Genomic DNA, 25,987 nt, shown 5'->3' on the forward strand with positions numbered 1-25,987 from the left:
TTCATGTATGTTTGAGCAGTGGAGTAAGACTGGACACTGAGAACATTGCTGAACGAGTTAAAACATTCCATAGTAGAGCGGGCTGCTGGAACGCTCTCTGGTAAGCTGGGTGGCAGGAACCATCTTTGTGCCATTGAAACAGACCTCCATGTGTACTCGTATGCTGTGTATTCAGAATCTCAAGCAGGTGAGCTCAGCTCTCTCTCCATCTGCCTTGAGGAAGAGCTCTGTGGGGCTATGTGTTAGGCATCCCAGCGAAATCTCAGGCCTGGTGATCTCTACTTTCATCAGTAAGTAGGGTTGTTGTCATTGCAATACATTCTTTCTCTTTTTTCCCCTTCTCTCTTTTTGGAGCCAATGTCTTCAACTCTGCTGCTCTTGCTGGCTTAGGACTTAGCTGGTAGACTAGGCTGGTCAGAACCTCACAGAAAACAACTTGTCTCTGCCTCCTGGGTGCTGGGATTAAAATCCTGCAGCACCATACCGGCAAGTGATCATTTCTTTTGAAGTGTAATTCATCAGAGAGAGCTGCTTTTTTTTTTTTTTTTAATTTCAAAACTAAAATGATTAACTTTAGGTTTGCACCTTTCAGAGAATATCTGTTGTCTCAGCGGTTTTCTTTCTTCTTCAGAGCTTGTTTCTTTGGGGATGAGGAAGGAAGCTTACAGAATAAGATCCTAGTATACACCTAGTGCCAAGATTAGCATAGTGGTTTTTATGACTCTGTGTCTGTGTCCACTTTCTCAAAGGCATGGTGTGATCCTCAGGATATCACTACAGAGCTTGCAACACTATAATTTAAACCTATCACAAGCCATTTGTTCATAATTCTAAGAACCAGATTTGTTTTTTCTTATGTTTCCTAAAAAATGATGTAGTAACATTTATATCAGTAACAGTTAAAGAATGGCTTCAGACTGAAGCCAAGAGCACACTTTCATATGCCAGGGTTGCCTCCTAAGCATACCTTGTGTCTTACAGGAGGATTTTTACAGTATGACTAAATAACAGTAGGAATGGTCATAGTAGTCAAATTAGCCAGCTAAGCTGGCATTGTCTTGATGCAGTGGAATGGATATAATGAATCGAGCTATCAGAATTGGTTTTGAATACTAGGTTTTCTGTTGATCAGACACAAGACCTTAGTTGAGTCCTTCAGTTTATCTGATACTTTTTTGATTGTATGCAGAGAGAAGTTGTGGTGACATTTCAGTTAGTTTATGTACATAAAATATTCTATTATTCTTTTCCAAGCATCCTTCTAAGATCTTGGCTGGGGCCCCTGTTAGGAAAAGGTAGATCAGCAAGACAAAAGCGTTTGAAGTCCGACTTCTACCTGATGCGTAGTGTTTTTATAAGGAAGTAAAGTCCCAAAAGGTCAGTGAAAACTGGGTGGTTTTTTGCTAGGCTTGGTGAAGAATAGAGAGTTAGTGGAAAATGAACAAACAAGACGGTGGGTAGGAATAGTCAGCTGAAGAAACAGCAAAGCATGCCCTGCTCAGTTATGTTACATGTGTATCCTATCTGCTTTGGGGAAGAGGGCAAAGGGATGGCAGAATGTTCTTGACCCAGCAATTTCTCAGATTCCTTCAACTTAAAAGATCCATCATGGCAAAGGGGCATGTGGTGCTTTCTGACCAACATCACCATGGACTTAAAACATATAGTCTGTGCTCTGCTTTCCATAAGAGCTTGAGAACTGGTCAAGGTTGTCATTATTGTTGGAGGAAATATTAACCTTCTATATTACTAAAGAGCTTCTCCAAGCATTCATTAAGGTAATGGTTGCGTTGGCCATGTCGCATTTTCTCTTTCTTAGATGTAGTCATCCTTGTTAGCCAATATGGCTTAGTTAGTAGTAGAATATGTTTACAGAGCTTTTAGTTTAGTCCCGTCCATCATCCACCATCCATCCACCGACCCTTTTCTTCATGTGGGAAAGTGATGTGTATGGTGTTCAGTTACAGTACTGGGGATGTGACCAGGCTTTGCTCCTACGTGCCAAGTCTCCATCACTGAGCTCTACCACTAGCCTATTATGAAGCCCTCTTCAATGTCACGATTTGATTTAATATGTTTACAAAAGAATGTTCTGCTTTCTTCTTGGGATACCAAAAAAAAAAAAAAAAAAAAAAAAAAAAAAAAAGCCAAGTGTCATGTGATACCACCTGGACATTTAGTTGTACATACACTATCTGAAGTTCGATACACCTTGTACAATTTTGCAATACTATATGACACACTCAGATGAAACTTACACTTGCACAATTGAGGCTGTCATAGTCACAGCTTCCTAAGTTACAGTTGAATTCCCCTGAATTCTTGTGGCAGTGCTGAGCCCAAGCCTCTAGGCACCTCCACCTTATGTTATTATTATTTATGTGAAAAAAAGCAAGGACACTTTTAAAATGGAAGGATTTTTAATCTAAGTAGTGGGAGGACTGGTTCTACTGATGTCCTTTATATATCTCTTTGGTCTCTAAAGAGCTGCTGTTCTGAGGACCTGTATAGTCATGAGATGATCCAGTCCTGCCATTGCTCGTGTGTTTTAATAATATCATTTGATGTAATATTTATTTATTTAGTTTTTAAATTTAAACTGTTATTAAGTAAAAGGTCTCTGGTTGCAGGATTAGAATAGAATTGTTTAGTCTTGATGGTACAGTGTCTGCTTTCTAGTCAGGTATAACAGGTTTCTGATTATTTCTTTAACATAATGCATTATTTCTTTCACGTGTGATCTGTATTTTAACACTGGAAAGGTATGTAAGCTAGATTTATACACAACGGGCACTGTAAGCATTGTATTAGCCATATGCTTGGGTATTCCTAGTGTTCTTTATGCCTCACAATTTGAAATGTCATTTCAATTTTTAGTTCGGTCTTGCAGGATCCTTTTCACATAAACAAAAGAGCTTTTCCTTCCTGTCCTCTAATAACCAAATCTTCTGAAATAGCAGACAAGAGCTAGATTGATAGGAGAAAAGTCTTACAAGATCATGACATATAGGAGGACATGGTGGGAAAAGTGGACACCTAATAACGTAATGTGAACTCGAAGCTTAAATTGTAAAAATAATCCCAACTTGTGGGGAAGAGGGAAGTGAATGTAGGCTCTTTCGGAAAATAGTAGGTGCTATTACAGGAGATGAATGGGCTTGTCGAACAAACAATAGTTTGAGACAGTGTTTGGGCTCTGAACTTTATAAGTTATCTGTTCTTGGGATGCAGCCTATGTTGTCTGACCTGTATACCACTGATAATACATTTCTCCTTGGATGACATTGATTTCCCATCTTGACGTGTTTTCAGTTAATCCCTTTTGCATAAATGCTGATGGTCCAGGTAGAAGGTCTAATTAGGGAAGGGCTGTCCAGTAAAACAAGATATGGGCTCTAACCTCAGAGACCTTGAATCAGCCCCTCCTGAAAGTCCGCCCATCCTCCATGTGATTCTTTCACTGAGCCTTTCTTACACCCAGAAAGGTCTCCTCTCTGAATCCAGGAGCATTCTGTTTATCTCTTTCTTGTCACATTGATCACCTTCCACATAATATTTATGTGTAGTTAAAGTTGTCTCTGCTTAGGTTTAAATTCCTTGAGGACACAAACATGCTTACAAATCAGGGCTTCAAATGCTGTTTTTCATGAAGTCTGTTTTTGAGTACTGTTTATTGAGCCTATCTGTGAAGCTACAGAACTAAAATTTCTACCTAAAATTTTGTTAAGGGACTCTTACCATGTTTAATATTTTTTATTCTTACTCTGTATCGTTGGATTTGATTTTCAATTACTAGTGTAGTGCAAATAGGTAAAATAGAAATCCAGTCTAACTTTAGTATAAGAAAAGTGGCTGTGGGTAGGGAAACAGTAGGAAATGGTTAAGGGCATACAGTCTTCCATCATAGGCAGACAGTTAATCTCAGGAAACAGCCTAATGAATATGAACACTTGGAAAATTAGTTGCCCATTTCATTAATTGTTTATTTGTGAATGAAAGGGGCTAGTCAGGCTGGACAATTGCTTGGTTTCTGGAAATTGGTATACTAAACTATCTCCAGATGTTGGGAGAAAGCAAGACCTCCACACTTTATTGTGTGCAACATATTGTTACACAATTCATAATTTGAGCCTGGATTTTTTAGCTACTGTTTTCTTAGCACTTCATTGTATTTTGGTGTTAGATTTTTCTTCTCTTTCTTCAAACTCACTATTGAAATAATTAAACAGAAATATTCAATATGTACTTTCACTGAAGTTATGTGTTCTAGATTAAAAAAAAAACTAGAATTGCTTTTGTATGGAGAAAAAATTTTCTTCCTTTGTGTGTTCTGAGAACTATTTACATAACAAACATAAATTTTGAATGTTGAATTTAACTTCAATCAATAATTGCTCTCGATAGGTATTTTAAAATCAAACTCAACTTTTATTTCAGAGAATTCAACAAAGATTCCTAGTAAAAGCTTGTTGACATGATTTTATATTGTTCTAGCTACTAAATCCTAAACAAAAACAAAATAAAACCAGCAGCTGCAGCAGCAGGCTGTAGATGCCTTGTCTCACCAGCATGTAGAGTGAAGATGTTCTCACCTTGGTTTACTGTCTGTATTCAGTCACTGAAATGATAGCACTACCGTGAAGCATTATCTATCAACCCCATCTTCCAAGTAACAGTATTCTAGCCCTCCTTTGAAGCTGCTTGGGAGACTTGGTTTTGATTGGTAAACAAACCAAAGCAATATGATGGATGTAGCGAGTTGGATTTTTACATGTCATTTAAAAATGGCATGTGTGCTGCACCGTGCTTTACAGCTATTTTCCAGATAATTGAAGCTTTGGAAGGAAATCCTCTGGGTCTCTTAGGAAAACTGTCCTACCAACCTTTCTTTGCATCTGAGGGCCATAGAGGCGACTCATGCTTGAATGCCTCTTGACTACAGTACCTGGAAGGACAATTGATAGTATCTTTTCTTTGTGTTCTGGCACATATATTTAGGCTGCAGGTTATTAACATAATTCTGCACAGCCACAGACATATTGTACATATTAGAGCATAGAATTAGAACCAGTTTTTGAACATCACAGTGTCCTCTTGTAGTTTTTCTTTTTTATACTTTTTTGACAAGGATCTGGGTAATTGCTTCAACAAATGAACTGCTGTGTTCAGTCTGTTTCTATAATTTCATAAATTGTTTGCATGATAAAACCAGGCAAGCTTTCACTGAGTTAGTATAAAAAAATGCACTATAATTACAGGAGGTGTGTCAATTTTTAAAACGTATGACAGAAATGGCAGCCACTTCTTCCTTGTTCTGTCATAAAAAATTATAACCCTTTAAAGCATGAGTAGGCAGGTCTGCCATGCCTACCTCATCTTTGAAATGGGTCTGTAGGGAAGACTAATGACTGAGCCCGTGCATGATGTGTGTGTGTGTGTGTGTGATGTGTGTGTGACGTGTGTGTGATGTGTGTGTGATGTGTGTGTGATGTGTATGTGATGTGTGTGATGTGTGTGTGATGTGTGTGTGATGTGTGTGTGATGTGTGTGTGTGGTGTGTGTGTGATGTGTGTGTGATGTGTGTGTGATGTGTGTGTGATGTGTGTGTGATGTGTGTGTGTGTGATGTGTGTGTGATGTGTGTGATGTGTGTGATGTGTGTGATATGTGTGTGTGATGTGTGTGTGATGTGTGTGTGTGATGTGTGTGTGTGTGATGTGTATGTGATGTGTGTGATGTGTGTGTGTGATAGCAGCCCCTGGCAATGACTCTTCCACTTCCCATCTTCTGCATATTGAGGTTCTTGAGCTCTCCAGTGAGGAGAGCTGAAATACCTTGCATTTGAGTGAGAGTCAAGCAGAACAGAAAGACAAATTGTTTAAAAACAGGTTGAATTTTTTCTAATTGTATATGATAGCACAGTCTTTGTTTCCAACTGAATCTTATTGCATAATTAATGTAGATATCATTGCTTCCATTTCTATGCTCTTAGAAATCTGGTAAATTATCACCATATAGCTATTTTGTTCATTTATCACAGTAGTCTACCCCCTCACTCTCACGCTGTAGTCAGCTTTCTTCTCATACATAAATTGTTGGGAACCTCAGATTTCTTCTGGGGGTGTTTAGGAAAGATGTAACTCTTTGGCCATTCTTTTCAACTTGTAGTGAGTCTAATTATAGTGGTGCATCTGGCAGGCATGAAAACCATTAGACAAGCAAAGAGGGCTCCCAAATGCCACTCCACGAGTGTAATTTAAAATGCTTCGGATTCAGCACATCCTTCTTCAGTCTCCTCATGCGCTGCTCCATTCTGGTGTGGCTACACAGCAGCCTTGGTCTTTCCCAACCCCTGTCCCTCATCGCTGCACCAGGCGAGAGCTGTATTATGCTCCTATGTCTTTCTTGTAGAATTAAGGGGGATAAGAGTTTTATTTACTCATAATACATAAAAGACTCAAAGGATGTTCTGCTAAGGGTAAAGTTGAGGTTATTTGGCATCATGCTAACAACAGACAGGGCTAAGAACAAAGAACAGAACAAAGTCAAGCCTATATTTTCTTCTCCTTAGTTTAGTCAACACTGAGGATAGTGAGGGTAAATAAGAAAAAGTCAGGCATGGGATTCGGATTCAGGGTCTAGTGGAGCACTGGAGAAAAGGATTATTTCTTTGAAAAAGGAAGAGCACCAGCCCTCCTAGGAGTGCAACAGAAAACACTGGTTGCAAGATAGTTTCAGGCAATAGCCAGAGTAGAAATTTGCTGTAAAGTATAAACTCTTGGCTAGACACTGCAGTCCTGGAGACGGAATGGTTCACAGCCCTGTACTGTGGCTACAATGGTAAAGAAAAACAGGAGACATTTCCCTGTTTCCATAAAGACAAAGGGATACATGCTATTTCTTTCATATGTTAGACATGTGTTGGACAACTTCTGGGTGATCATACTTAGTTTTCCAGTTGAAATGCAACCGTTTTGTCCTTCAACAGTGATGTTGACTTTAACCTGTATCCTTTCTCGCTCCTTCAGCAGTGAAGCAAGACTAGGTTAAGAGGTGTCTTCTCTGTAGATCATAGCATCCTGTGTACACCCCGTTTGCTGTGAATTGCCTTCTGCCTCACAGGTTAAAATTCTGCAGTGTGCTGTCCACCTCATGTTCTCCTTATCTCTAGTCCCTGGCACTGGGTGGGGATTTAGACAATAGTTGTTGAATTTATGACTTCATGTCTGTTATTTGTACTATACAGGTTTGCAAAGCTGGTCAGCTGTGGTTTTGAAGGGCCGCTTGGCTGTTCACTGTCAGCCAGTTCTGAGCAGAGCTAGCCACACCTGCTCTGTCCGGCCCCATTCAAACCGCTGGGATTAACTGCTTCTGTCTTCAGGACGTGTGCCAGACACCAAGGAAACTGTTCCGGAAGTTTCTCTCCTGAACAGGAGATGAGAACTGTAGCTTGAGGGGCAGGAGAGATGGCTCAGTGGTTAAGAACACTAACTGCTCTGCCAGAGTTCAGGTCCCAACCGTTGGTAACTCCAACATCTGACACCCTCACAGATACATACATACAGGCAAAGCCCAAGTTTACATAACATAAAAATAAAATACTGAAAACAAAAGAAATGCAGGTTGGGAGCGTATAATATTTAAAGAAGCTCAACAAATTATGTAAGCAAAGCAAGACCAACACTTGCCTTCATTATGTAAACATTACTGTAAATGATCTACATGTAGAGTTTTGAGAAAACCTAGGACATGTTAAACGTCTTGCCCATGATAACAGAGGAAATTGAATAGAGTTTGATCTCGAGTTCACACGCTAGTGAGCAACAGCATGTTCCAAATGACAGATTTGGAAGTTGTAATTCATTCTTAATGTTTCCTGACCCTTTTCAAGTTTCCTCATGGAACCAGCTTATACATCAACTGCTGAGAGCAGCTCAGAACGTTTAAACAGCGTGTCTAGAAACTATATATTGCTCATACCAAAAATATTGTTTTAGTTTTGTCCAAAAGGAGGATTGAAAGTCATCACAATGCCTTTGTTTACCATTTAGTCTTTTTCTGTCATTCTCTTTGGCTATTTGTACAGAGTATCTCTAAGGAATGGGAAATTATGTGTCAGAGCATTTGCTACAAGTGAGGCATAGAATGTCTTTGAAAAGATAAATAATTCACAAACAGCACATAAGGAAGCCTTTTCTACTCATAGAAAATGGATGTTGAGGCTAGATTTAGTTAATCAAAAACCTTCACAGTTTTCTGGCCTGCCTCCTTCCAGTGAGAATTAATTGTCTCAAGACTATTAATGCTTTTGCTCAGCATGAACATAGTTCTGTCGTCTCTCCAGACAAGGTAGCCAGCTCATGCCACAAGGCTTTTGATAGCAGGAAGTACAATAGTCATCAGAATAAGTCTGGGTGTCCTAGGAGTATTGATTAGGTGATTAAGAACATTTACACACATGACTCATTGACAGGATTCAGAGTGCTTTTGCTCATTTTGTGTTTCTAAAAAGGATTACCCTTTTGTTAATCTATGAATTGGGTTCTCAGAGTTTATGATTGGGGCATCAGGGGTCTTTTTATCTGGAAGACCAGCTTGCTTAGACAGCTTAGGGAAACTCTCTGAGATTTCAACAGGACTCCAGGAGATGCCATCTGGGAATTCGAGCAGGTTCTAGGATCATACCAGAACATCTTGGCCCACTGTGCAAGTCTCAACAGAATTCTTGGTTTCTATGTATTTGTAAGAACACTGGTAATGTAAGAAAGCCCAAAGGATTATTTTAGCTTTGAAAGTTTATTTTGTGAAGATACAGAAATTGACTGTTTACCCTGAAGTGCAGCCTTTATACAATGCCTGTATTTAGACCTAAGTTTGTTTCTAAGAGGGCTGCTAAGTTGCAAATGTACAAGTATGAACTGGGCCTGTGGTCCTCTCAAAGGTGGCTCATGGAAACCCGGCTCTTCTCCAGCTCTTAGTAATGGTCTTCATTTCCATCCCTTGGTTTTGCTTTGTTTGCTTCTGATGTATGAGCTACTTCATCTAATCCACATTTTTCATTTCCTGTCTTCCCCTTTCTAACCAGTGTGGCATCATCTTTGCTAGAGTGATCTTTCTTTTATCAACTCTGAAAACTGAAAATTTCAAAATTATTTATACTGTATCGGACTTTTGTTTTCCAAAATATTTCTTTAACACAAGTTTAATTAAAGTAACATTGTATTTTTTTGTAATTGTAATTGTTTGGTCAGTTAACACTGATACATTAACATGTATGTTAATGACTTATACATAATTGACTAGGACCTAAAAATCTGTCCATCAATGGATGGCATAAGATGTTTCTTCCATTCTAGTGTTGGATATTACAGATAGATTAGTTTTTTAAAAAAGTGCTGGAATGGTTGAGACCATGTCATTAAGTATATGAATTATACTCCAGATTTACAAATTTAGGTTTTGTATGGCTCTAGTTTTGTTTGTAATATACTTAGTTTCTTCTTTTCATATACTTCATACTTTGTGTATTTTAACTTTGGGTTCCTTCTCTGACAGCAATATGAACTTCTTTTCAAGAGGAAAAGCTTTTGACTTTCTGTGGTTTTGGGGCAAAATGCTGCAAAATAGAGACTGCAGACTGGTTAGACTAAGAGTTACAAATAGTTGCTCTGCCCAAGAAAGTGGGATCTCCCCTTGCTTTTCTCCTCCACATACCTGAGATGATGAAAGAGCAGTGACCTACTGACATGATTTGAATCAGGAGTAAAGCGGTTTGCCTTTGTAGAGTGTTTAGTACGCTGAGTATTATATGTCAGAGTAAGAAGAATTCTCCAGCATTAGTAAACTCTAATTCTGCAGGCAGTTGATAATATATGGGTAAATATATAAATTAGATACAATCTTGTGGTGGACTTCTCTTCTTATTCTCTTTACTGTCTATAACTGCTGTGTTCTGTTCGTATAGCACACTTTACTGTGTTTCACAGAAGCAGTTAGAACAGTGTTGAGATAATGACGTGTTCTCTTAGACTGACAGGGTACTTAGTTACTGAGAGAGATGTCTACTTTATGGAATTCTGTGCTCTGTTACTGCTAAGGAGAGGCCTTGTTTGGTACAGTAGCCTTGTTAGTTTACTAAAACACATCAAAACAGACTGACACTCAGAAGCATTCTTGGCTTTTACTTGTCAAGGTGTTTTATTTGTTGAGATAAAATTCCCTTCACACAAAATTTACCATCTAGACCACTTTAAAGTATGTATGTCAGTGGACTTCAACACGTTTACAAAGATTTATATGTATTACCACTTGGGGATCTTATAAATTAAAAGTTGCTTATATTAATAAAAATGTATGAAAATTAAAAAATTCGAGATATTAAAAATTTTTTTAGAAAACACTTTTTTAAAAAAGTTCAAAATATAGACCTCAGTACATGTTAATCAGGATTTGCTTTTTCATAATACTTTTTAATTTATCTTTTGGAGAGAAAGAGAGAGAGAGAGAGAGAGAGAGAGAGAGAGAGAGAGAGTATACATGCATTTGGAGGAAGGATATTGGATAACCTCCTCTAATGTTCTCTACCTTATTCAGTGGAGACAGGGTCTCTAGCTGAATTAAATATTTGCTGATGTTTTTGGCCAGATTGGTCATGAGCAAGCCCCAGGGATCCTTTTCCTCAGGCTACCCACCACGCTATTCTAGGGCGACTTTGTGTGTGACCCTACTCTAGCCGTCTTTTTCCATGAGCTCTAGGGATGTAATAATACTTGTGCTGCTTCCCACTGAGCCTCTGCACACGCCTTTATAATACTTCTCATGTCACATCACTGCTTGATTCCGAGAGATACTTTTCTAGACATGGTAGAACTCAGGCTGTGATAGAGACTGTTCTAATAAACCTCTCACTTCAGTCTAGGTATCAATTGATACAGTTAAGTAGACCCAAATGAAAACACAAAAAAAGCTAATAATTCCCACCTGATGTTATGAGCTGAGATGTTATTAAGGGCTTTTGGGTGTTAATTTTGACACCCACAATAAGCTTACTCTTACTGAAGAATCTCTTGGTATTGCATATTTATAGTCTGTCCAGCCTTCTGCAACCTACTGGTATATCCTTGCTAATGCTGACTCTAATGATTACTCTTTTTATTATGACCTTTGACATGGTAACTGATCCTTTAAACCCACACTCTTCAACGACAGAATTCTACACAGAGGTAAAAGGTAAGATTGGTTTGTGTGTGTGTGTCAAGTGACAAACTTGATTGCTGAGTGATAAGCAGATTTGCTTTGTGGACATTAAGTACACTTTTAAAAATCACATTGAAAAGTGTACTTCTAACCTGTATCACTTCTCCTAAAGCACCAGTGTTCCAGCTGACGCTGAACGGAAGGCACGCTTGTTTTTAGCAGCGTAACATCCTGTGGGTTGGACCTGAAGCCCCACTGGTAACCTCTTGCCTGTGTGTGGTACCTGATTTTGTCTCTTTCTGGGTGGAGAAACAGAATTGCTTTGCTTTCTGATCACATTGACTTAATCTAGAACGAACTTGGCAGTTGCAAGCATGCAAGGGGGCAGCAAGGCCTTCATGCCACAGAAGCCTAATTACAGCAGCATTCTAGAATGAAATTTCTGGATTTTCGCGACTCACAGAGACCACTGCGGTGACCCATCAAATACTCTTTGTCCACACAGTGAGGTGACTCCCTCCATGCCTGCAGTATTTCGCTTACTATGTTCAGGATCCCACTGTATACACAATACTGCCAAAGAGTACAATAGGGAATGGAGCAGATGAAATGAGGACTGGCAACATCAAATGATCAAAAATCCCTCTTCCTGGGGGCAGCTAATACAGGAATGGAAAAATGTCCCCATCTGTCTAAGCCATCAGTTTCCGATGTCGTCCCTGGAGGAAGTGGCTGAGAAGTCATTTCCACCTAATGGGTTGTTAGGTTGCCTCTGTACTGTAGTAAGTTGGTGGTTGCAGCCCACTTCCTCTAAGACAAAGGTCCATGTCTCTAAAATCCCATCACAGTTGACACTAATTGGCATTGCTGCCGGCCCGAGCTGTGAAAGCAGGCCTGAGTGGGCAGAATGGGGTACTCTGACGGGGTGTGTGGCACCAAGGGGACGGCTTCTCAGACTTTGCTACTTACTGACTATTCCGCTTCTTTCTCCAACCCTTGTTCATGCAAATCGCATCATCTTCAGCATTGTTTGCTGACTTGAGAAGTGGGCTGAGAAACCCCTTTTCAGATCTCTCTGTCACTGGGCAAGGACCACCTTGCATAATGTGGACTCTTGGAATATTAAAACTTACCTACGAATATTTCCCCTTATAAAAACACACTTATTAATAGCAAGTAAATATATGATTTAACTCAAAAATTTTCCATTTGAAAAACTATCCTTTTCCCCCATCCCCCAGTCTTAAGCCAAAAACCAGAAGAGGGCATATTAGTCTTTTGAAAATGAGTTTGGGAACCATTGGACCCAATGCAATTGTAATTCCTGTAAATTAGGCAGAGAACCTGCTTTGTATTCATAGGGTTAGGAGCAAGGTTTTAGTTGCTACCAGGGTTTGGCTAGAAAAGCAAATTGGCTCCTACCTTAAAGTTTTAAACATGTCAGAATTTGACTGCCGCATGTAATTCCACTCTTGAATGATTGTATAGACAAGAGGAAAGGACAGATTGCTGGACAGTTAATTCTCTTGGCTGTGCTGGGCACTTTTCCTGTACATTATCTTTTAGCATTTACGGAATTTGCTTGTTGCCATTGGCAGCTGTAAGCAAATCCGTACTTTTCTTAAATGCATATTGAAAAACTGGTGAGCAGTGGCAATCTTGGGGAAGGGAATCCCTGAGGGAATTGATTCGTATATTAATCATTTATGTCCTTTTCCTGCATCCATTTAAAAATGAAAATGGATAGCCATTTAGGTACCTAGTTCCTGCTCTCCCTGGCTTCCTCTCTCCTCCCCATCACTTGCAGTCTCAGGAGTGTGCAGTGGGATCCTGCTTCAGTTGGCCTGGAGCTCAGCTCCCTATGAGATGCTGCACTCTTTCCTGGGAAATGCTTAGGAAACATTTCTCAGGAAACGGCTGACTTTAGTGTCCAAAGGGGCACTCCTTCGGTTCTTCTAATCACTCCACAAGTCCACCAAGAAAAGCCTCTAGAATTTATGTTTTGTTCAGTTTTGTGGTGTGGTCCTATGTTTCTTGTTGGTATCATGATAGCATAAACCATTTACAGGGCCAGGGTCAGGGCATGTGAAGTAAGCAGAAAGCCTGAGGTATAAAGTCTGATGGAAGAGGCTCCTTCTTGGCGTTGTATAAATGCTGGTGAAGTTATGATTTATTGCTTGTGGTCCTTGACCTCTGTGTGTCTAAAAAGCACAGGAAATGATTATAACATATGTCTATTGTCTTTATTTCTACTGAGTGTCTGTTTAAAGAAGTGGAAGTATTAGGCTCACTAAAAATAAAAGAGATTGTGATACAAAACCTTGTTTTCTCAAAAGTTCATGTGTAAGTCTCAGTCAATTCATAGAATCCCTCCCTCAATAATAATAATAATAAGTGTATCATCACTATTTTCTGTGATCCCAGGTTAATGCAAGACACAGTTTCACATCAAAGAAATTATTATTAGCACAAATTTTACATTCCTAATGCCTCCTGACTGTTTTGCTTTCTTAGACAAAAAAGCTAAGGGCCCGACATTTGTACTCAGAGTTTTAAAGTACAAACTTGGTACAATAAACAGACACTCTAATTTATTAGCTGACAACACTACTATATTATGCTGATTGCTTGCAGCACTGAAAGATTCTTCATACTTATTTCCAACTTTTAAAATATTACACAGATTGGTTATGGGGGAACCTTTTATTTTGACACACAGAATCAAAACTTTTCATACAAATCAATACTGAAACTAAAATGTTGGCAGCTAGAATATAAAGAGAAGAACATTGTGCACCCTAACCATAAAATTTGTTAATCGTTCATGGAAGAAGAAAATGCAGAATTCATTAATAGCTCAGTTCTGTAACAGAGAATTACAATGAGAAAGAGCCCACTAAAAATCAGGCACTTCTGCTCGCCTACTTTCTGAAGTAGGTGCTAAGCAGTTGGAACACAGGTAAAGTATCTTAGCTTTAAGATACTTGCCTCACATTCACTAGTACACAGATTATCAAGGCGTGCTTCCTTCAAGCTCTGTGGACTTGTGCTTTCAGAGGACACACACTCAGTTGTATTTTACTGACACATTTATCGGTCATTCACATCGGACTTACTAGTTGTATGAATAGGGTAGGAAATGGCCATTTTAGAAACTATGAAGTACTTAGTAGAAATCAAAATGATGTCTTGTCTCATGAGTAGCAATGCCTATGATTGCTATTAAGAAACATTCTGAGGTCGCATAAACTAGACAGGGAATCCCGGGTGCACGCTCCTTAAACCCATCAGAGTTCTTGAATGTGCGTGGAAGAGAATGTCAGCAACACTTTAAATAACGTATGCTCACTTTATTTAAGTCATTCATAGATCCTGGGAGGTGACTGGTATACGTTTGCTCCTCCCACATGTGCATGAGCATGCATGCTGAGGAATTAGAAACCCATTTAGGATGGATCTCAGTTATCCGAGGTAAGTGTTTATATGGACGAAGGCATGGAACATGTTTTGTTCTGTGTTTTAACTTTCATTCATTCTCCATGAGTCTGGAACCGCCAACCCATTCCTCCTGTTCCACTCTACATCTTTGGAGGACTCTGTCTTTCATGCAGAGGATTCAAATAGACTCTTTTAGCCTATCCTATCCGTTTCCTAAATGAGAAATTGAGAAAACGTCAGAACAGCTGTTAGAGGGCGTGTCTCGGCATGCTAGGCTACTGTGTGGAGGCTTTAGCTCACAATTGTCTCTGTGCCTTGAAGCCAGAGAACAGTATTAAATTTCTACTACTTTTTTGTCTTAGGAAAATTAATAAATTGATAGTGCCAATCATGACTAACCATTTCAAATTATTTGGGCATGGCTGACAGTAAACTTATATCATCTCACATTGCCTTTAATGTTTACTTTGTGGAGAGACAGGGGTTATTGGTTCATTTTATTTAGAGCTTCTGACAGCCTTTCAGATAGCAGGCTATACGGAGAAATAATATAGATCCAGGATGAGCTACATTCTTCTGAATGATGCTGCTGTAATGTTTAGTGATTGCACATATGGTTTTAAGTTTTGTAGGAAAGATAACTGGTTATATATATATATATATATATATATATATATATATATAGAGAGAGAGAGAGAGAGAGAGAGAGAGAGAGAGAGCCAGAATTTATAGCCAAGAATAAAGAATCAACTGCAAAATACCCATCTTATAGAAACAGTAATTAGAAGATCTGTATGGATAGATTGGTATTGTGTACATTTACTTGTTAATGGAAGCATTTAAAACAAACAATATCTGTTAGCGTATCAGTTCTCTAAAAGACAATTGCGGCGGAAAGCTCCTCCTCATGGTCGTGCCGTTGCTTCTGGACCGTTGGCTGCAGCATGCCATTCTGGCAGCTGAGCATCAGAGCTAAGGAAGTAGCACTGGGAGCATGTGTGCCTGCCTGGGTATGTTTGCCTAATATAAGAGTGGGAAATATTCTATTTCATTTCCAAATAGAAGCAGCCAGTGTTTCTTGAGGACTTCACTGTACTGTTGTTTGTAGTGGGACCTGTCTCTGCTTCTTCAGCTTGGATAAGGCTCTTTCTTGTGTTTGTTTGATTTTAGGCTCAGAGAAAAGTACTTTTCGGGACTGGAGAGCTGGGCAGGTTGAAGGAGACGCTCTTTTCCTCTGCAGTGTCAAGGAGCCCTAAGGCTAGAATTGGTTAGCGAACTTCCTAAAATAAGTGGACTCATGGCCTTGGAGCCACGGTTTGCAGCCTCCTTAATGCAGTGACCTTTAATGCACTTCCTCATGTTGTGTGACCCCTGATCCCTGTGGTTATCCCAACATTGTTTTGGTTGCTACTTCATAACTGTAAGGGCACTAGTCCGACAAGTGGTAATGTAAGCATCTGATATGCAGGGTATCTGATGTGTGGCTTCCAAAGGGGTTTTGACCCACAGGCTGTAAACCACTGCCGCAAAGAAAAGGTACTTTTCATGACTCCCAGCTCTCGTTGCTGCAGTGGTGAGTTCATTCTGCCTCAGCAAGGCCAAGGAGCATGCTCTCCTGTCATTCTCATATGAATTTGAAGGCCAGGTAGAACTGTGCTTGCATATTATGATGAGAAATACGTGCTCAGTGTTTCTTCTAAATGTTATGTTACAATTTCTATTTTTAGAACCTTAGGCCTGGAGTTTGTAGATAATACCCAGTCACTGGGCTTAGAAACTCCTTCCTTTCTGGAATTTCCAGAATTTTACAAAAGTATACACACATCAGAGCCTTAATCTTACACTTTCCTTCAGCATGATAACACATAGAGATATCAGTTCAACATGATAACACACCGAGATGTCAGTTCAAAATAGATTACCGATTGATGCTCTTGACGGTCTTACTGGTTCAGTTTTTAAAGAAGGACATATAAAACCCAAAACTTAACAGATAATGTAGTGTCCAGCAAATGCTGTAATCAGAGATTTCACCTCCTTTAATTACCTAAGCTACAGTTATTAATATCCAGATCTGTAGGGCTTGTTCAGGTTAGATGCACAGTCTGTTCACTCAGAGGCAAACGTGCCTGCAATGAGATGCATTGATGGTTTGCAGTGTTTAGTTATTTAATGACACTTCAAAAGAGATGTTTAAATCCCCAAAGCCAGAGAGGACAGACTTGGAAGTACAGGCATGAAAGGCAAGTCTATCACTTCTTTGTGAACATCAGAACTAGCTTTGTACCAACAGGACCAGATTTATTCTGTTCACCAAGATTATAGGGGCAGATGACAAAGTGCATGAAAATAGTGCTTGAGTTGTCTGGTGTGTAAAGTACACATCTAGACATATGTCTGCTCATGTTCATGTTCAGTCAAAGGAAAGACACCTTTCTGTGAAATCATGCATACCTTTGGAATGGCTGTGCATTTTCGTAATTTTGAAAACATTTCTATTGTAACCTACATCAAAAGGGAAGCCAGGGTTTGTGTGTGTGTGTCTGACTATACATATGCATTATAAAAAAAAAAGTGAGTCTCCTGTAATTACCAGTTTGCAGAGCGAATTCCTGCAGGGTTTGTACTCTCCCCATTAGTAAAAGAGATAAGTTGAAATGTATTAAAATTTCACTGTACAACTGGGAGTTTTTGTTCACAGTAAATGTGTTAATGTTTCTTCATTGCTTGACTGTTTGTGTTTAAATTTAGGCAGCGTGCCCAACAGGGACAAAATTATAGGATAAAGCAATGTATAAAAGAAAATCCTTCAGAGAGCACCAATAAGGCTCTTTTCAAAAATAAGCAGTTACATATAATAGTGCATGGCTGCTGCCATAGAGAAAAGTTTTATCTGTCTATTTCAGAATTATTGGAATTTTCCTTTCCCTTGTGTGAATGTTAAGAGGACTATGCTTATGTCGATAGGTAATCTACTTGGATGTGAAAACATCTATTATTTTATTCAGTGTTACTCTTGGAAAAAAAAACAGAATAAGCGATTCCTTCTTGTCTTTGTGATGAAGAGAGGCTAATAGCTTTTAGTGAAGGAAGTGATAGATCACATTTTCTTACCTAGAACAGGAATTTTTTCCAAGCTAAGAATTTTAATTAGGGTCTGTTATATTATCGGAACATTTTTCTGTGCTTTTCTTTGTAGCCGTGAACTTAGTAAATATATATATTCACATAAATAGACTTACTTTTTAAAAATTAATCTAAAACCACTATCACCTAGTATGAATGTATAATGACATTTTCTAACGGATGCTTCCAATTCCTTTAGTCCAGGTGAATAGAAATAGAGCTATTCAGTAAACAGAGGCCGTGTAACCTTTTGCCCACTCAGGATCAGCATTCCTTTCTTGTATATACGTTTATATTTTATGTTTGTCATGCTTCCTTCTTGTTTTTTGTTTTATTTCTGTTATCCAACATCCATAGGTTGTCCCTGATCTCTCCATAGACTTTGAGTAACACAGATAAAAATTTGAGTCAACAACTACAAAATAATATCCTCAACTTGAGGTGGTGTCAATTTAGAAATTGTGTGTTTAAATCTCCTTGGTGATTGTAACCTTTGGAATATGACAGGGAAATGGTCCATGTGCTTGATCCATTGTTTGTATTGTGAGTGTGAACACCCTGTTTCGTGAGTGTGAACAGCCTTTAGGAGGATGGAAAAGCCTTTTGAGCAGTTTCTGTTGTGTGTTAGCTTGCTTCAAGACATAGTCTGACCTTAAATGAGTTGGCTCACCCTACAAAAAGGTATTTAATTTTTATTGCCTTTGCTACCTTCTTTTTTAAAACATGAATTTTTAACTGACAGACCTTGAAGTGCTTCAAAGTCATTACCTTCTTTTGGCTAATTTGTAGAAAGGCACCATATGAAAATTGAATTTTTGATCTGATGGAGTAATTTCTGAGTTCTTATGAACCATTTATAATCTGTCAAGTAAATCCTTCTGAGTTCACGGATTATTGACCCGATGGGCCATATTAGCTGCTTTAAAGCTGTTATAGCCCATTATGTTGATTCAGCTGACACATACGTGAACCCTGTCCACGTGCCCAAGATGACATTGACATTGTTCTGGAATGTTCCTTTTTCCCAGCAGGCTTTCTATTTGTTTCTTACATTTCTGTAGTTAGCTCGTAGTTCACAACAACCATCACACAGGCGTCTCAATTTGCTCAGTGATGTCAGAACTTCCATAGCAGTTGGCTGTCTTTCTGTAAAAAGACAGTCATCTTCTGCTTTTAAATAAGCTGTTTATTTAAACATTAAAAATTAATGCTTAATGTGGTGATACCTATATTTAATGTTTAAAAGACAAAATGAAAATGTAACAGTCTATGGGTACATTTTACTCTGGATGCTTTTAGATTTCATAGACATTTGTGTAATTTTTTTGAATATTTGAATATATAATCCTTTGAATTTCAAAAGGACAAAACCAATAAGAAGGAATAACATTATGTTTTTTGGTGTGTGTGTGTGTGTGTGTGTGTGTGTGTGTGTGTGTGTGTGTGTGTGTGTATGTGGTGTATTTAATGCATTGTCTGAGAGGTTTCATTAGAACAATTCCAATGACTTTAGCTACTGGAAAAATGGAGATGTGAATTCATTGATTTTAGAAAGTTCTAATGAATCTAACACAGGCCTTGGTACAGACCCAGCAGACTCTACAACTGAACATTAATAATGTGTAAAGATGCTTAGCCTGTTCGTCATTTTATTATTGTCATTGGTAATAGGTGTGATTCCTGTGGTGATACCTGTAATTAGCAAAGGAGATCATCCTCGTGGGGTATGTGTGATGCCTCAGTGTAGACACCATGGGAAATAGGAAAATGCTTACTTGTATATGTGTTACTAGTGGGCGTTCTCAAGATGAGGATGGATACCAAGTGATTTGTAATAAGCCATGTGTCCTTGGCAGTACCATGACTTACAAGTTTTACAAGTTTGAAATTTTTAATAGAACCATTTAAACCCCAGTAAATACTACTTGGAGTCACTTTCTTTACCTCAAATCTACCAGTGTTGGTAGAAAATTCTAGTGTAAGTTAACTACATACCAGGTTCTCTCACCTTTTCAAATTGCTTAAATCTTCATGCGCAGACCCCTTGGCCTTTTCTATATCTTGGGTCACATCTAAAAAGTGTTAAATTCCTATTGGAACTTACTGAGAATGGGGTAGCAATGTGAATTTCTTTTCTTTCTTTTCAAACACAGGCTATGTAGAAATAGTCAGGCTCACTAGCTGTGGCCTGTTCTATTTAAAGACTTTTTACAGACTCTTCTCTACTGTTTGAATGAAGACCTAACTTTAGGGATTTTCGTGATTAGACAGGAGAATGCATTTGTGTGTTACACAAGCTTGATAACAGGACACAAGGACACAAACATGGCTTTTTGTCTCACAAAGTGTGTCTCTCTTGTCCTGAGTAGTTGCTGCCATCTGAAATGTTAAATTCCAAATGTAGCAACTCTCTTCCCCTGTCAGCTCACTATAGTGGACTTTTAAACACACCTAGGGAATGAATTTAGTTAACAGGTTATTTAACTTTCTCTCGTCCTTGATAAACAGACTGATGAGAATACTGTGGTGTTTTGAATAACGCCGCCTAGATCAAACACACTGAAGAAAGGATCTAGAAGAGTCTTCCCTCCCTCCCTTCCGTTCACTGTCCTTCCCTCCATCCTTCGTGATGCTGGGGACTAACGCGGGGCTTTCTCATAACCTCTGGGCATTTTCCCTAAAGGAGATCTTAATGTAACAGTTGAGAAGGAACAAGAGGTTTGTTCCTCAAGATGATGACTTATATTTGGTTCAACGGATTTTGGAATATTCCTAAACCTATCTGCCTGGTTACCAAAGTACAAAATCATTTTGTAAGTTGCATGTTCTTCCCAGGATTTGAAGTTGCTTCTGAAAAACCCGAATGTGAATTTCCTACTGTAGGGGTAGATTCTTGTAAAGTATTAAAAGGTTTATAAATCTTTTTGTGTCACATTACAAGTATAAATCCCTTCCTTAGGAATGTCTTTCCTATCATATTAGTCATTGTTTTTATGAATGAATGAATGCCACAGAGACGTGTAATCACATTACCAGCTTTCAAATTGCATTAATGAAAATGAATAAAAAAAGTTATCAATGGAAGACAGAATTGCTGATTCAGCATAAAGATATAACGAGGTGATTATTAACATTCAGACGGTATCAGTATTCTGGCTCTTTCTGTGAAGTTATGTGTCATGGTGAATGCCGAGTATGCTTAGGATGTAGCTGTTTTAGTAGCTACTAAGCCACCCTCTTTCATCTTGGTGATAGTTGGATCCATTGGAAGAGGCCTTCCCTCTAGCCATGTCCTCTCAGCTGCATAGATAGTCTGTACATTTTTCAACTATACAAGGACTAAGTAGAATTTTCCAATTGTTAACTGTTAGGTAAGAAACTGGAATGTTTTGCCCAAATTGAAATGTCTTTCCTTTTTCTGTTTATCCAATATTACTAATTACCTAGCAAAATGCTTTATATTTACTTTTGACCTGATTTTATCGGGGGTGGGGAGGTGGGAGGCACTTTTGCACTCAAATGCTTGCCTGTTTTGATGCCATGGAAGCATACGTATTTTCCTTATATAATTGGCTACATCCCGCTGTTGATTTGTACTCTGAACTCTTAAATTATTTAAATGGGGTCTTCCTCATGTCGATTGATGGTAGCCTATGATCGCGAAGTAATGACTACAGATGCTCATTGGATCTGTGTCTGAAAATTTATGTGCCTCTCTGTGTCCCTTACTCCCTGTTTAGGTATTCACACAGTCATCGGAATATTCAGTCACGAATAATGATGTACCCATACGTTTAGGGGTTTCTCTCTTTGCTTCCTCCCCCATACCTAATTAGTTTCTAGACTGAAGTAATTATTTTCATCATAGTACATCAAGCAGAGCTATGGACCTGTGCATGACAGAACACACCACTCTTGTTTACAAGTAGACTCTTTTCAAAGGTGTTAAACCTTGATATTAGCATTGCTGAGCATTATAGGCAAGACCCTCAAAATCTAAAGGTAGATTTTTCAGAAAAAAGGTATTATTTAAATATTAGCTTTTGAAATAGATACATTAGGTTTTGAAATTTTGAAAGAAAGATATTTTTAAACTTAGGCATCATGGAAATTCCTTTGTTTACTGTCTGTGTATTAACTTAGTACTCAGATTCATATCTTTATATAAATACAGAGAGTATATCTACCTTAGTAATAAGTCTCATTGTCAGAATTATCTAGAGATTTTTAGGTTGGTAAGGAAAAGGTTTTTTTTTTTTTTTCTGGGTGTTATCTATATAACCGTATAAGGCCTTTGGGGACATGGTCTGTGCCCACTTATATCCTGCCTAATTGTAAAACCAGATTGTCCAACCCCCAGAGCCCAAAGGGTTAGTATTACTTTACATGCAGAATGGCAGAATTTTGTAACCAAGGAAAAGTAATTGTCTCATGCAGTTGTATTGTTACGAATAAATTTATTAGTTGTTTATTAGTTTTGTATGCTACAGAATTTTGTGCAAGTGAAGCCATGAACCGGCTACTTCAGAAAGAGGAGTCTTCTGCAAAGTGTGTTAATTTCCCAAGACCTAGACTGAATTTCATGGACTTCCTTGGAAGTTGTTTCTTTTTACTTTGCCTTATGAATTGGCCGTATGATGAAAAGGAGAAACTGTCCTGAAACTTTTATAAGGAAATACTTGTTAGTTTATGATGCCTGTGAGTTTGTTTACGTGTGTGTGTGTGTGTTTATATTTTTATGGCTTTAAAACTAAAAGGTTTATTTTAAGAAAAATAACTTACTTACGAGCTGAGAATAGAACTCAGTGGTAGAACATTTCCCTAATGTGCTGGCAGCCCCAGTCAGTCCCAGTGCCGAGGAGGAGAACTGATAATAGAAAAGGTGAAGCTTCTACCATTGGTGATCATTTCAGCTACCTGCAGTCTACTCAGGAAGTGCCCTGCCTGAGTTTACAGTAGACACTAGAGGCTGGGATGAATGGTACCTTCACAATTGAAAATTTCCACAATTTAAGTTTAATGTGGGTTAGATTCTTCAGTATTAAATGCTTAAAAAATATTTTTCAAGTGAAATTTCATGATCCAAGTTACAAATCCTCTTTATGGCCCTAAGAAATGTACAAGAAAGTGAATTTAAGCAGTTTTAGTTACATGTGAGAGTTTGGCCAGAGTTTCAAACACTAAGAAAGGGTGTTTGAAGAGTCACAAGTCCTTTTCTTAGTGGGAGGAGTCAAAAATTAAAACCCGGAACTAAAATGAGTTCTGCGATACAGCCCCTGCTCACTGTGATTGAGTCTCTACATCTATGTTGTAAGTTTGTGTTTGCCTTGTGGCCTTACTTTGCCTGTTGTTACTTTGTGTCAGATAAATCAAATGCTCCTTTCTACATAAGAAACAGCTAACAGATGTTTAGCCTGTGTATAATTTTTTTGTTAGTTATATTGAGTGTTAACAGAAACAACAGTTTTCTTCCCTGAGAAATGCCATTTCATAAGAACTCTGATGCTTGGCTCACAGATACTCAGACTAAGCACAGGCTAGTGTAATGAAAAGAGACCAAAAGACTTGTTTCCGTGATCATCTAAGTGGAATTTGAATAGATCTTTGGAATATAACTAAAATTTCTCAAAATATAATCTCATTTAATATTAAAACTCATTAACATTTTGTAAACCAACATCACTTACTTTGTAGGTTTTAGGTGTGCCTTTTTTGAGATGGCTCTTCTTACATTGTCCAGGTTACTGTTAAACTGTCCCTCAGCTTCCCATGTAGCCAGGACTATGTATTTTGTGTTGTATATTTCTGATGTACTTTTGAATCTGTACATGTTCCCCATTTTACTATAGTAGAGGAATATAATGAGTAGAAAGTGGTAGAGCACTTCCACTTACCATATTTTAGAGCCTTAAAACAGAAATAATATTATTTTACTTCAGACTCGCGTGCACACACACACACACACACACACACACACAAACACACCTAACACTATAAGTACAGTGAGCAATTATAATGAAGAAGAAGTATAGGACAGGGTCTACTAATGCAAGAGCCAAGATCACCTTAAAGCAATTTTCATACAGAAAAGTGCAGATGAAGAGAGGGTCAATTCATCAAGGAGAAAAGGGGGAACGACCAAATTAATTAGGAGCCATTTTGAATGGTCTAGGGGAACCACAACTGTAATCCAGATATTCACAATGTGAGTAGGAGGCTAAGAAATGCAAGGGGAGATGATTTTGGAGTGAGACATAATATCATTGAAATGGTCCTTTAACACCCTGTCTTTGCAAAAACAGCACTCAGCCATTGATGCCAGAGCACTTAGGCACACCTATCTTTGAGATGCTCCAGTGACTTCATGCAAGGTATTAGTCATAAACCTCAGGTCCCACATATGTGAAAGGAAGAGAATATCAGTGTCGTGTTCATGAACTTTTCTGAGAACTTTTCTGTTCGTAAATTGTCTAGCACACTGATTGAAAAATGGCAAACATTCAGTTTATCTAGCTATTATTAATTATAAAGACAATAAGAAGTGACTTTGTTTGGACAGGAGAATAGATGGTATCTGTCACCATGTTTAAAAACTCTTGTTCTTTGGCACTGCCCTCTGAACCCTCTAATCATGAAGTCTGCAAATACCAAGTTGCCAAGCCTTGTACATAGGAATACTGCCATCGATTTCTTTCCAGTTAGCACAGTTACTGCCTTCAAGCTGCTATGTTTGCATAGTAGTTGGAGCTACAGGAGAGGATGGAATTGCCAGGTTAAGAATGAAGAGCCCAACCACAGACAACTGTTTATTTATAGTGCTGAGAGAGAAGTTGCTACCAGAACAGCTAGATAGTGAGTCTCAACTTCTCAGGAATCAGGATGAGTTAGTGCTGCAAGTTACACCAAGGTCTAGGAGGACAAGGAGATTAGGATAGGAACCAAATGTGCTCATAGCATCATTTCACATTGTAGCTCCAGGAAACTGTGGCCGGAATCCAGGTAGAAGAATTAAACTGTAAATGGCTTGAGGAAGTAGAGACATTGGTTTAGGCATGCAAGGATTTCTCTTGTAAGAAACCCATGGCAGAGGTAAGCAGAAGCAGCTATTTTTAGTGTGCTGTAGGTTAAAATGTTTGTGATTGCTGTTTTTGAGAGCTGAGTTACAAGGTAGGTTTGAAGGGTAGGGTAGCTCCTACAGCTTCTTCTTGAGTGCCTAGGGGAAGAGGTAAAAGTTGGTGAGCGGGGTCCTGCAGGTGGGTCTGCGTGGACCAGCCTGGATATTGTTCCTGCAGAGCGAGGTGGCAATGAAGTGTCTCCATTGGGGCTTCTGCAGCTTTCTGCCTTTCTGGCATTCAAATGCTGTCATTCAAACAGGGCAATATTGACAGTCCTGTGCAGAGTTCCCACAGAGTGGGAAGCACTCCAGCATTAGCTAATGGAAGAAAGAGTGGAGGGTTCTCACCGGCACGAAGGTTCTTCCACTGTGGCTCTTCCTACTGTCTCCCTGAAGCACATGCACGTTTCTGAGGCTTAACCGGATTTGATAGTTTATGATGAATCTATTTTGTAAGTGTGCCTGAGTTGGTAGGCAATCACATTGGCTCTGTTTTGTTGTGAATAAATAGTATGTCAAAGTTTTATGCCATTTCAAAAACATTATTTAAAACAAAACTTCCTTTGAAGCCATGATGGTCTCTTACAGAAAATATTTACTCAGGCATATTGTTTAAGTATCTGTAATTCCCTTAAGGAGGGGTTGTATTCTGTGTAAGTCTGAGTTTAAAACAGATAGGCCTTCTGGAATTTATAGAAATACAAAATGGCTGGTCCTGTGCTTAAGTGTTTATATACAAAGGAGTTTGGGTGTTTCCATGTTCTACGTTTGGGTATAAAAAGAATAGGATCCACGAAAAAGAAATCATCTTGAAAAGATTTAATTCCTAAGTAAACCAGATGAATAAAATTAAGTAATTCTGAATGAATTAATGAGTTAGCCAGCAATAAGATGCTTGTCTGTGTGTGTTGTCAACCTACATCTCCTAGATTTTTTTGTCTTGATTATTGCTAAACATAAGGTTTGCTCTGAATGTAAAATAAAAATTTTTGGCAAAATGATTAATATCAAATAAATGACACAGCTGTTTGATATCATCTGTCGTAGAGTCAAATATTCTCCTTGGAATATTATTTCTTTTTATTGTCTACTCTTTGATTTTGGTAAGGAAGAG

The 25,987-nt window shown here is 38.5% G+C and overlaps 1 protein-coding gene across 2 annotated transcripts in view; it reads left to right on the top strand.

Annotated features, from left to right (window-relative positions):
- The window catches only part of BNC2 (basonuclin zinc finger protein 2), a 265,452-nt gene that overhangs the window by 105,045 nt on the left and 134,420 nt on the right, over positions 1-25,987 (top strand). The gene's annotated exons all lie outside the window — the stretch shown is intronic.

Source organism: Micromys minutus, assembly GCF_963924665.1.
Source record: "Micromys minutus genome assembly, chromosome: 9".
Classification (NCBI taxonomy): Eukaryota; Metazoa; Chordata; class Mammalia; order Rodentia; family Muridae; genus Micromys; species Micromys minutus.